The 14,017-nt window shown below is 38.1% G+C and overlaps 1 pseudogene; it reads left to right on the forward strand.

Moving 5' to 3' along the window:
* Positions 1–6,756: 6,756 nt before the first annotated feature.
* Positions 6,757–7,190, forward strand: LOC136397902 (large ribosomal subunit protein uL23-like; annotated as a pseudogene).
* The last annotated feature ends 6,827 nt before the right edge of the window (positions 7,191–14,017 follow it).

Here is a 14,017-nt window from a genome sequence, read left to right on the forward strand (position 1 = left end):
AAATTTATTCTTTCATTATTCTGGAGGCTAAAGCGAAATCAAGGTGTCAGCAGGACCAAGTCACCTGTGAGTCTCTCAGTAGAATCCTTCCTAGCCTCTTCCTAGCTTCTCTCGTGGTGGCCGCCAGCCAATCTTTGCTGTTCTTTAGCTTGCAGCTGTATCACTATGTCCCTGCCTCTCTCATCACATGGTGTTCTCCTCGAGTGTCTGTCCTCATAAGGCATTTTTCTCTTAAAGACATTAGTCATAATGGATTAGCACTCATCCTAATGACACTATCTTAACTTGATTAAGACTGCTAAGATCCTATTTCCAAATAAGGTAACCCCGGAACATATTGGGGGATTAGACTTCACCATAACTTTTGGGAGGACATAATTTAACCCATAACAAGCACAGTATGACACATTTATGTGTGATGGTCTACTATATAGTTATCAGAAATGGAGCTGTGAAACAAATTGGGATAGAAGAACAATGGGAAGGGAGATGACTGGAAAGAGCCATTTGGAGGGCTTCTGGGAAGCTAGCAATGTTCTTTTACTTGATCTGGTAGCTAGTTGCATGGGTGTATTCAGTTGGTAAAAATTCATCCAGCTGTACACGTACAAAATGTGCACTTTTCTAAACATACAGTATATTTATTTAATTGGGATACAGTATTGTAAAAGTATATTGACTGACACGGAAAGATAGTCATGATATACTACTGAATGGAAACACATCAGGTTACAAAACCATATTGCACTATGATTCCACATAGGGGAGAAATATATGCATACATCTATAGAAGGAAGTTGGGAAACGAAGCAAATCACTAACACTCAACTCAGAGTGGGAAGAAAATAGATATAAGTGCTTTTCATAACTGAGACAAGGGTGAGTTAATCAATAACAATGAATAGGAGATTCAACATTTTGGGAAAATCATTAATGTAGATCTTTATCTCACATTATATTCTAAAATGCAATTTGGAAGGATTAAAGAGTTAAATTCAAAAAAGTAAAAACTGAAAGAAAACATTGATTAAAATTTATCTGAGTTCAGAGTAGTAAAGGCTTTACTAAGCAAAAAAAGAAGAAAAACAAAAGCAATAAAAAATATCCCTAAGGAGAAGATGGATAGATTTTTCTACATTAAAGTTTAAAACATTTGAAAGTCAAAAAATCATAAACAAACCTAAAAGATAAATGTCAAAGCATGAACAATATTTATAACAAACACTTCAAACAAAAGGTCAAGATCTGTAATGTATGAATCCCTGTTACACTGTAATAAGGAAAAAACTAGTACCTCAGAAGAATAATGGGCCCTGGCCAGATGGCTCAGTTGTTCTGAAGTACTGACGTTGCCGGTTCAGCTCCTGGTCAGGGCACATACAGGAACAGATTGATGTTCCTCTCTCTCTCTCTCTCTCTCTCTCTCCCCCTTCTTCTTCTTTCACTAAAATCAATCAATAAAAAATGAAATATATCGCCTGACCGGTGGTGGTGCAGTGGGATAGGGCTTCAACCTGGAATGCTGAGGTTGCCTGTTCGATACCCTGGGCTTGCCTGGTCAAGGCACATATGGGAGTTGATGCTTCCTGCTCCTCCCTTTCTCTCTCTCTCTCTATCTTTCTCTCCTCTCTGAAAATTGAATAAATAAAATCTTTAAAAAAAATGAAATATAAAGAATAATAAGCAAAATACACAAGTAGGCAATTCACAAAAGATATGCAAATAAAAATGTATTTCAAAGTGCTTACCCTCACCAGTAATCAAAGAAATGTCATATAAAAACAAATGAGATATCATTTTGCTTATCAAATTAGCCAAAATCACAGACCATAAAAATTGAAATTGGATCAGTGACTTCTAAGAATTCAAATAAACCCTCTAACTTTGGAAGTATCTTGGGTTTTTTTTTATTCTTCAACCTTTACTGTGTTCATCCTGAAGAGGCTTTATAATAAATATGGGCTGATTCAGTTAATTCCTCACCACCACTTTCCCCTCCTCTGATTTTAGGTCTGCCTGACATTTGCTTGAGCTGCAGCCAGAACAGCCACAAGCACAGGGCCAAGAAGATGATGTCACTCAAATTAGTCTCAGCGTTCTGTGCTCCCGGTACTTGTAGAGAAATGCACAGCAGAAGGTTGAATTCAAAATACAACTAAAAGTGTGCAATTAATCTTTTGCCTGGTTTATTGAATAACTTACAAAAGTGTCTTATATTTAAACCATTTTAAAGTTGTATGTGTGTAGGGGGGTAGGGGATAAGTTCACATGGCAAAGCCCCAGAAGTACTTTTATCACTGGCCAAAAGCCAGACTGTAGTGATACAGCTGACCTAATGAAAATGCTTTCAATGTTCATTAACCTAAAGACCTGGGGGGAGGCATGAGAGAGTGAGAATACTGAGACAGACAAAGGACCTATAAAGCAAGTAAAATAGAATGGAAGAGAATGGAAGCCATCTGTTAGTAAGAAGAGTTTGAGACGAGTAGAGGTTGCTAAGGCAGAAATGCCACTGTTATTGGTCCAAAGGCTGTGTGCCTAATGCTTCGAAAGACTAAAACTCAAACCATCAGAGTTTGGAGTAAGAAAGGTTTATTGATTGAGAAGGCATCAACGAGCAGATAGGAGCCCAAATCTATTTTAACAAAGTAGAGAGTTCAGGCTTATTTTATATCAAAGGAAGGGGACATGGGAGGGGCTTGTTTTGTAAAATTCTAGCCACAAGCATAATTCCTCTCGTTACCATGCCTATATGTAGGACTAAGCAGAAGCTATTAGCCTGAAGGCCATGGGAGCAAAGCAAGCTTGAACAAAATGGAGTCAGAGAGGCCAAGAATTTTGTATGGCAGCACCTTCTCTTTGAACCCTTGGCACTGTCACCAGCTTTTTTCCTGTTGATGATGTCACCTCATTCATGCTCAGGTGTGTGTCCAGAGCGCATGCTCACTTGCACCTGTGCTCATTCTCCCTCTCTCTCTGTCTTCCCCTATATGAAATACTATTCTCAAGAACAAGAATAATAGATATATAGATATAGATATATATAATTTTTAATTAGGCATAGCGCATGAAGTATAGTTTTCAATGTCTTTAACACAGGGGTTGGGAACCTATGGCTCGCGAGCCAGATGTGGCTCTTTTGATGGCTGCATCTGGCTTGCAGGCGAATCTTTAATAAAAAAACAATGACATGAACAATATAAAACATTCTCATGTATTACAATCCATTCATTTCTTCCTGCTCATGTTCGTGGTTGCGGGTGGTTGGAGCCAATCACAGCTGTCCTCCGGGACAACACCAAATTTTTATTGGATAATGCGTAACATACACAGGTTGTTGTATGGCTCTCACGGAATTACATTTTAAAATATGTGGCATTCATGGCTCTTTCAGCCAAAAAGGTTCCTGACCCCTGCTTTAACATTTGTCTATGATAAGAAAAGTAAAACATGTTGTTTTCAAACCATGTTAAGTATAGAAAACACAAATTCTTACACTTTTATCCCTAATCCCTTTATTAGCAATTTGGTATAAATATTTTTCTAAATACAGAGTGTCTTAAATAACTATATAAATAATTTATTAATGTGATATTAGCATTGTTAATTTATATTTTAACAATAGAATAGACTATAAAAAGTCACTAATGTTCACAATAGCCACTCCATGCCAGAGAACTAGTTTAACATTCTAATGGTGTACATGTTTTGTCATTTCTATGTAGATATGTATTAAAGAAACCCTGTAGAAGAGTGGAAAATCCATGTTTGGTAGAATTCCAAGCTCAGCTCCCTTTCCCTGGGTATATTGTCTCTTGGAACTCATGAGGACTAGACAATAACACAGTTATTCTGCATCTTAGTCATATGCAGGCAGGAAATGAATGGGCCTTGGGCCTGCAGGAAGAAGCAACAGTTTGGGATATGTGGCAGGGAGGAATAAAGAGGCCATATGGAAGATCCAGTAGTGGAAGTGAACTTCCCCGGTCTTAGAGAAGTAATATGATTGTGTAGCCAAACCCTTCCTCCACTTTTCTAATGATGCGGAATCTGTGAGATAAGCCTTAGCAGTGTGTTGGAGCCCCGAGGTCTAGGCAGCTGCCTCAGTGACACCTCTGACCAGGAAAGCAACCAGACCTGGCCTTTTGGACCCTATATAAGGGAGAAATGCATTCTGGTATTAGAGATAACAGCAGAGAAGAGAGGATTCTATTAAAAGTCTCTGGGTTAAATAGTTTAATAAGCAGTGACAGCCACAGAGCTCAGCTACACCTCCCGGGGGAACAGTATAAAGTTCTCCAGCCTCAAGAGGGCACATCTGAGTTCTGATTCCTTTAGCTGGACAAGGGCACATGGACCTGGGCTTTGAATACAAAAGTGTCTTAGGAGGCCCTGGCTGGTTAGCTCCGTCCATTTGTGCGTTGTCGGGAGACACCGCGGTTGTGTGTTCATATCCTCAGTCAGGGCACAACTAAGCTGAACAACAAATGAATGCTTCCCTCCATCACCCTTCCTCTCTCTGTGTCTTTAAAACCAGGTGGTATAAAAAAGAAAGTGTCTGGGAGTCCCTGGATTTACCCAGCAGAGGCACTGCACTGTATGTGAGAACAGGAAGGAAAGGAATTGACATGCAGGTTCAGTGACATTGACTCTGAATTGTCAAAAGAAATGTGATCTCATGTTGGACTTTGACCTAATGAAGTGAACAAATCAGGATGAAAATAATAAAGATTATAATGAAGATTAACAAAATAAAGAAAAATATAATTCAAACAATCAATAAAATTAAAGTTAGTTATTTTAGAAAGATCAACAATATTGATAAACCTACACTCACCAAGAAAAAACAGAAAATTACTAGCATCAAAAAGGAATTATTAATATGAGTAAAATCTGGAATGAAAATTACTAACATCAGGGATGAAAGAGGAGTACTTTCATTACTACCAACTTTACTGAAACAAGATGAATTATAAGAGAATACTACAAGCATTTTATACCATAAATGTGGTAACCTACATAAAATGAACAAATTCCTAGAAAAATACAAATTATTAAAATTGACTCAAGAGTAAATAAAAAATCTGAAGAGATGTAAAACAAGTATTGAGGTTGATGTAGGAATCAAAAAACTTCCAACAACAACAAAAGCCCAAAACCAGATGGCTTCACTTATAACAAACATTTAAAGAAGAGTGAATACCAAGCCTTCTCAAACTCTTTCAAAAAATAGAAAAAGCAGTGAAAATTTCCTAATTCATTTTATGGTGCCAATATTACCCTGAGGCAAAGCCAGACAGAGCTATCACAAGAAAACTATAGACCATTATCCCTTATGAATATAGATGCAAAATCCTGAACAAAATACTTACAAGCCAAATCAAGCAACATATAAAAAGGATCATACACTATGACCCAGTAGAATTTATCTCCGGAATGTTGACTCAATATATAAAAATCAATAAATAAAATATACAATTTTAATAGAGCAAAGGGCAAAATCACATGATCATCTCAATGGAAACAGAAAAAAATTGACAAAATCCAACACTCTTTCATGTTTAAAAACATTCAACTAACTAACTAGGAATAGAGGGGACTTCCACAGCCTTATAAAGGACATCTATGAAAAACTCAAAGGTAACAGTTCAAAGATCAATAACTTGAGTAATAATTAGAAAAGCTTCAGCAAAAGTAGTGAATTTTAAAATTTTTTTCTATTATCTTTTATTTAATCAGTTTCACAGAGACTTTTCAGATTTTAGAAAAACAAACAACAGCACTGGCCGGATAGCTCATTTGATTAGAGAGAGCATCATCCAGATATGGAGAAATTGCCAGTTCAATCCTGAGTCAGGGCACAGAGAGGAACAGATTGGTGTTTCTCTCTCTCTTGCTCTTTCTCTCTCTCCCTCAAATCAATAAATATTAATAAGAGGAAAAAAATAACGCCAGGGGCATTCACAGTCAAGATTTTACCTGTGCACATTAGCTTTACCTGAGATGCACCAGTTATTTCTGGAAATGGAGGATTCTGAGTCCCGACAGGAGGAACCAGCCTCTTCTGCAGGGCTCCCTTCCTCCATGATCCAGTCATTCTCTGGTGCAGATGCCATGCCCTGCCATAGAAGGAAGCAAATGTCCATTGACCAGGTGCCAACACAGTATATGCACTGTCCCCTTACTCCTCACAACAATTGTCTGCAATAGGTCCTATCATTAATTCTATTTTATATTGGGGGGAAAACACTTTTAGTAATGTCCTAATGTCACTCAGGCAGTAAATGGCAGAGCTAGGATTCAAACTCGTGTTTCCAGAACTTAGAATGTATGCCCTTTCCACTCTGGTGAGGCAAATGAAGCACTGATTTGGAGAGCAGGGCAAAATACAGGACTGAACATGGCCTCCCAATTCTCAGGTTTGTTTGGTGGTGGTGTGGGGGGGTATTAAAAAGCTCTATATCAGGGGTCGGGAACCTATGGCTTGTGAGCCAGATGTGGCTCTTTTGATGGCTGCATCTGCCTTGCAGACAAATCTTTAATAAAAATAATAATAACGTTAAAAATATAAAACATTCTCATGTATTACAATTCATTCATTTCCTACCACTCATGTTCAAGGTTGCAGGTAGCTGGAGCCAATCACAGCTGTCCTCCGGGACAACACCAAATTTTTATTGGATAATGAGTAACGTACATGGGTCGTTGTATGGCTCTCATGGAATTACATTTTAAAATATGTGGCATAGCTTCTTCATGAAGATGGCGCCGAAAGCGAAGAAGGAAGCCCCAGCCCCTCCCAAAGTTGAAGCCAAAGCAAAGCCTCTGAAGGCAAAGAAAGCAGTACTGAAAGGAGTCCAAAGCCACAAAAAAAAGAAGATCCGCACGTCACCCACCTTCCGACGGCCGAAGACACTGCGGCTCCGAAGGCAGCCTAAATACCCTCGGAAGAGTACCCCTAGGAGAAACAAGCTAGACCACTATGCCATCATCAAGTTCCTCCTGACGACTGAGTCAGCCATGAAGAAGATAGAAGACAACAATACACTTGTATTCATTGTGGATGTCAAGGCCAACAAACACCAGATCAAACAGGCTGTGAAGAAGCTCTATGACATTGACGTGGCCAAGGTCAACACCCTGATCAGGCCTGATGGAGAGAAGAAGGCATATGTTCAACTGGCTCTTGACTACGATGCTTTGGATGTTGCCAATGAAATTGGGATCAGTCCAGCTGGCTAATTCTAAATATAAAGATTTTACACTTAAAAAAAAAAAAATGTGGCGTTCGTGGCTCTCTCAGCCAAAAAGGTTCCCGACCCTTGGTCTATATAGTTATTTTTAATATGAATTGTGCATTAGAATCATTATACACATGCCTGGGATTTACCCTTGGATGTTTTAATTAGCAAGAGAATAAAATGTGTTTTCTTGCCATTCCTAGAAAAGATATCAAATTAAAATAGTGAGAGAATGGCCCTGGCCAGTTGGCTGAGAAGTAGAGCATCAGTGAGGCATGTGGAAGTCCCGGGTTTGATTCCTGAGCAGGGCACACAGAAGGGACCATCTGCACCTCCACCCCTCTCCCTCCCCTTTCTCCTTTTCCCTCTCTCTTTCTCTTCTCCCACTCCTACAGCCATGAGCAAGTTGGCCCTGGCTGCTGAGGATGGCTCCATGGCCTCACCTTAGGTGCTAAAACAGCTCAGTTGCCGAGCAACGGAGCAGCTGCTGCACATGGGCAGAACATTAGCCCCAGACGGGGGTTGCCAGTGGATCCCAGTTGGGCGCATGCGGGAGTCTGTCCCTCCACCTTTCTGCCTCTCACTTGATTAAAAAAAATAGTGAGAGAATTAAGCTAAAATAGATGTTGAATAAAAAAGGTGGACCTTAATTAATTTGGGGCTATGTTACTGGCTCTTAAAAACATCAGAAAATCTTAGTAGGATGGCATTTTGCATTCTTGTTTCTAATCCTTGAATCAGAAAATGTTGCCTGGGTCTCTATCAACAACTATATTCAAATAACTGTTCTTTTTTCCTGTCCTTAATTCAATTCAGTCATTTTTTTAATGTCTGCTCTTTGAAAGGCTGCATTTTCAAGAAGAAAAGGTTAAGTTGAAAAATAAATTTAATGAATGCCCATTGATATATTCAAAGCCCCAGTGCAGATCTTAAAAGGAGAAAAGGGGAGACCAGGGTAGGGAGGGCATTTCAGCAAAAGGAAATAGGCTAGCAATCTCTGCACAAAAGCAATGTGATTGTTCAGAAAACTTTTGCTAGATTTTGATTATTGTAAATGCCATCAGTGACTTATATACATCTTAACCACTCAAGCTCCTTTTAAGTCATAGGCTCTGTGCAGTAAGTAGACTGCATTATTTGTTAATAATTATTTCTTTATATTCATCTACAGATAGAGTATACTTTCCTAACTCCACTAGCCCCACTCCTTCTCAATGACTTTTGGCTTGATCAGATGACTTACTTTGGCCAGCGGAATGTGAATGAATATACTCCATGTGACTACTTGCATGGTCTGGCTTGACCTTCTGAGCTCTGGCCTTCCACTTGAGAACGTGTCTTAGAAGTGTCTGTTCCTTCAGTCTTGTTTCCAAGACTCTTTTCTTTCTTATTGATCTTCTATCAGGTTGTTTTATCAATTATTGAAAAGAGTATTAAAGACTACTGTTCTTTTTTTTTTTTTTAAAGAAAAAACAACTCGGAGTTTATTCCACTACATTTCACAAAAGAAACTTGTAAATAATCTTTAGAAAATAAAGAAAAACAAAAACATGCTGTGGGAACATAGTGTAAGATGTAAGAAGGAATGATTGAACAAAGAAAGAAAGAAATGGTAAATGTGTGTGTGCATGTGTATACTTAAAGCAGATATTATCTGTATGAGATAATAATGTCTAATTTGATGGGTTAAAAAAAAGATGAAATGCTGTACAACAGCATATAAATTGGAAGAGCAGTCACAAGCAAATGTTCTAAAGTTTTTAATGACCTTAGGAGAGAAAATTATGATTACCTTTAGATTAAATATGTATAATAGCCCTGACTGGTGATTCAGTGGACAGAGCATTGACCCAGCTTATAGACGTCCTGGGTTCGATTCCTTGTCAGGGCACATGGGAGAAGCAACCATCTGCTTCTCACCCCCTCCTGCTTCCCCTTCTCTGTCTTTTCCCCTCCCTCAGCCAGTGACTCAATTGATTCCAGCATGGCCTTGGGCATTGAGGAGAACTCAGTTGGTCAGAGTATGTCAGCCTCAGGCACTATAAATAGCTCGATACTCAAGTATCATCCCCAGATGGAATTGCTGGGTGGATCCCATTTGGGTCACATGTGGGTCTGCCTCATTATCTCCTGTCCTACCATCTAAAAAAAAAAAAAAAAAAATATATATATATATATATATATATATATATATATATATATGAACAATTAACAGTCTGAAAATACCAAGTATTGGCAAGATTGCGGAGTTACAGGAAGTTTTAAATGTGCTTTAAAAATGTGGCATTATTTTAGTAAAGTGAAATATGTATACATTACAACCCAGCAGTTCCACTCAGGTATGTATAATAGAAAATCTCATGTACACATGTGTAGAAACAGGAATGTTTTTAACAGCATAGTTCATAATATTAAAAACTAGAAATAACCCTATATTAGTTTGTTACGGCTGCATTACAGTATACCATTGGAAGGCTTAAACAACAGAAATTTATTTTCTCACAATTTGGAGGTTAGAAGTCAGAGTTCAAGGTTTCTTCTGAGGCCTCTCTCTCCTTGGCTTGCAGGTGGTCACCTTCTTGCTGTGTCCTTACACGGTTCTTCCTTTGTTCATCACATCCTGGTGTCCTTTTGTGCCCAGATATGCTTTTCCTTAGAAGAATACCTGTCATAATGTATCAGAACCTATTCTAAGGGCCTCATTTTAACTTTATTATCTTATTAAAGATTCTGTCTCCAAATCTGGTCACATTCCAAGGTACTGGGGTCTAGGGCTTCAATATATTAATTTGGGAGAACACAATTTATCTCATATTAAGCCCAAATATATAACAACAAGAAAAGAGAGTTTGGAATAATTACTCAAAGAAATTATATACAGCAGTAATGTGAATGATAACAACATATGTTGATATGAATAATGTTGACCTGAAAAAGCAAGTAATAAAAGACTAACTCCATTACAATGCCATTTTTTACGTAAGAAAAGCAAAACTAAAAGAATATAATTTAGGGATATATACACATGATATCACTAATTTTAAAAGTCAAAGGAATGATAAATATAAAATTTAATATCATGAATTTTTAAATTATTTTTGGGGAGGAGCAGGGGGATGGACCTTAGGAGAAGCCACAGTAGTGATAATGTCCTAATTCATAAGTTGGGTTGTGGGCATTTAATGAATCATTGTTTATATGTATTTATATCATCATGTATATAATATTCATATATATATAATATAAATGTATATAATTATTTATACATATCCTTTTGTATATATCAAATATTACCTAATAATATTAAGTACTAAAAAAAACTCTTAAGCGGACAGAGGGAAAGGGGATGATAGGATGGGATGAGAGCAAAAAAGCAAATCCTGGAGGGAAGGGGGGAGGGCATTAAGGGGAGGGGGACGGGGGGATGTACTGGGGAACACTGGGTAGGGGAGGATATATACGGGGGGACACTAGAATCTATGTAAACACAATAAATTAAAATAAATTTCATGTTAAAACAAAAACAAAAACAAAAAAACTCTCTTCCCTGGCTGATGGTGGCACAGTGGATAAAGCACTGACATAGAACGCTGAGGTCCCTGGTTCAAACCTCGAAGTATAAAGACTACTGTTCTTGTAGATTTATCTATTTCTTCCTTTCATTCTATTAATGTTTGCTACATATATTTAGAAGCTCTGATGGTTGGTCCTTATATATTTATAATAGTTATATCTTCCTGATGAATTGACTCTTATCATTATATCCTGTCATTCTTGTCTCTTGTCTCTTATAACAGTCTTAGATATAAAATCCATTATTTGTATTGTCACCTGTGCTCTCTTTTGGTTACTATTTGTATAGAATTCCTTTTAAATCCTTTTACTTTCAAACTATTCATATAAAGTTAATATCTTATTGATACCATATAGTTGGATCTGTTTTATTATTCATTTAGCCATTCTATGTCTTTTGATTAGGGAGTTTAAGTCATTTATATTTAACATAATTACTGATACAGAGGGACTATTGCCATTTTTAACAGTTTTCTGTGCATCTTATAGCTGTTGGTCCCTCAGAGAAGAATCTCTTGATGAAGCTCCTATTTCTAACTGAATAACCTTGTATCTTATACTAGAATCAAATAAAACTGAATAGGCCTAAAAGTTTTACAGAATCTGAAACATTTTGCTAAAAGAGCAGCAGGAAAGTCAAAGCTGCAACTTGAAAAATGTCTGTTTATGTGAGCCAGCATAAACAAAGACCTTAACAGAACATGGAAAAATCTAGGGCTTCAAAATAAATTGATTTTGGAGACTCTGGAGAGAAGTGGTCAGCAAGAGCTTTGCTTCATTCAATCAGAAACAAACATTCCCTCTTTTAAGAGTGACAAGTATGCAGAAAGCCAAAGCTGGGAAATAACTAGAGTGGCTTCCACTACCAGCCATCCTCTGGAAGTCCACCGTGAAGTGGAACGTAGAAATAACATAGGCAATCACATCCACGGGTTGCCAGGATGATGCAGACTCGTTATTTCCTGCAAATTAAAGCACTTTATTCATTTCGAGAGCTTGAAAATTCATTTCTCAGTAAAGGTCAAGAAAAGCAAACACTGCCTAAATTTAATTGTTATGCCAGCTGTCAGAGGTGGCAGTGATAGAGGCAGGGAGACATCCCGAGTCAAGATATCAGCTGAAATGAGCATGACAAAGTCCTTGCATCTTTAATCAGGAATCCGCTTCCAGAAAGATTTTATTTATCACTAAAGGAATGATGCCAAGTTGGCATTTATTTTATTCCCTTAGTGATTTATCTCATTCTTTTAAACAGGAACTCTAGCAAACAAGACCTTAGTTCACTAAGGCAATGGATTTCCATTAGGGCTGATCACTGGATTCATCTGTCATTGATTGTCCACATTCTAATTAGTGCCCTGAAGCACACTTGAAGCATGAGATAAAAATTGGACTTCTTGTTGTTGCCTTATTTATAAGTTTAGGTGTGAGAAAGTTGATCCAGGCATCAGGTGAACTGATTGTATCCCTGAACCCACCACTACTAACTAGAGGCAGCTTCCAGGGTAGAAAGGACTTGCTAGGTTGGGAGTTGAACTAAGAACATAGAATAAATGAGGAAACAGCTTCAGCCACCTGCCATCCCCTTAGAACCAGCAGTGCTACTAATTTTTCCCTGCAACTTTAAGGAATTCACTTAAACTCTTTACTGATTGCAAATTGAGAATAGGATCCTCAAAATGAAGTTACTGAAGGTGGGGTGGTTATGGGTGGTTTTATGTTGTGCTTTCTTCCCTGTCTTTCTCTGATTTTTCAAAAAGTGAAATTTAAGCATATTATAAAATTTCAATCTTCCTTTTTAAAATTTATTTCATGTATTGTATTGACATGGTTTTAAGGGTCCCACTCAATATACACCATCTACACATATCATGCCCCCATGCCCCATGCTAAGTCTCATTCCACCTGCGTCCCCCTCAGGAGCCCCCCTTCCCCCTACAGCCACCCCCCTTCCCTCTGGCTACTGCTACCATGTTGTCTGTATAGATGTTACATATTGATATATATGTTCTCTGGCTAATTCCTTCATCTTCTTTGATCCAGTCCCTTCTTCCCCTTTTTCTCTGACAGCTGTCCATCTGTTCCCTGTGACCCTGCTTCTGTTTCTACAAAACTTCAATATTCTTTTATCTTTATACACCAGCATTTCTTTAAGATTAAGTTATTGCCTAGCTACTGATGAATGAACGGTCTTCTGTATTTTTGACGGTCCTTTACACATGGGGTCACAACAGAGGAAGCAATCTATCATTGACTCAAATTATAGTCAACATTCTTTAGCAGCCCATGTTACTTCTCAATAAATTTAAAAGCTTTCTCCAGCAATGAAATTAAATGACAATGATACCTTTATTACTTTCACCTAGTACATATTCTCCAGTCATTATGATGAAAGAAATGTTTTTTGAGGTTAATGTCTGACAGGGAGTTAATGAGCTTTATAGAAAAGTTCAGGAATATTAGCTAACCTGTCATCAATTCAAGAAACTATTTAAAGGGCATGATTAATCACATTTTCAAAAGTTTTTAATTTCTTTTTAGTGTAATGAAGGCCACTGAGAAGAAATTACCTTTTTTGAGTTAGATTGAATTAGGTAGAAATGTCATAATTTAAAAATGAATACAAAGTTTCAAATGCACACCTAACAGCAAAGGTCTTATTTTTAAGTTTAATATCTCATATACATATCAGCACATATGTGATAACACATACTTAATACAAATGCAAGGTCTTCAATAGTTTCATTTGATGTGTTTTAACTTTTTTTTTTTCCCTAAGTGAGAAGCAGGGAGGCAAAGACAGACTCCCATATGCACCCAACCGGGATCCACCAGGCATACCCACTAGGGGGCGATGCTCTACCCATCTAGGGCGTTGCTCCGTTGTAACCAGAGCCATTCTAGCGCCTGAGGCGGAGGCCATGGAGGCATCCTCAGTGCCTGGGACAACTTTCCTCCAATGGGGCCTTGGTTGCTGGAGGGGAAAAGAGATAGAGAAAGGAGAGGGGGAAGGGTGGAGAAGCAGATGGGTGCTTCTCCTGTGTGCCCTGGCCGGCAATGGAACCCAAGACTTCCACACACTGGGCTGACACTCTCCCACTGAGCAAGCCAGCCAGGGCTTGAAGTGTTTTAACTTAATAATTTGGGTGTTATTGCCTGGCCTGTGGTGGCGCAGTGAGTAAAGCGTCGACCTGGAACACTGA

This window comes from Saccopteryx leptura, chromosome 3 (assembly GCF_036850995.1).
Source record: "Saccopteryx leptura isolate mSacLep1 chromosome 3, mSacLep1_pri_phased_curated, whole genome shotgun sequence".
NCBI lineage: Eukaryota > Metazoa > Chordata > Mammalia > Chiroptera > Emballonuridae > Saccopteryx > Saccopteryx leptura.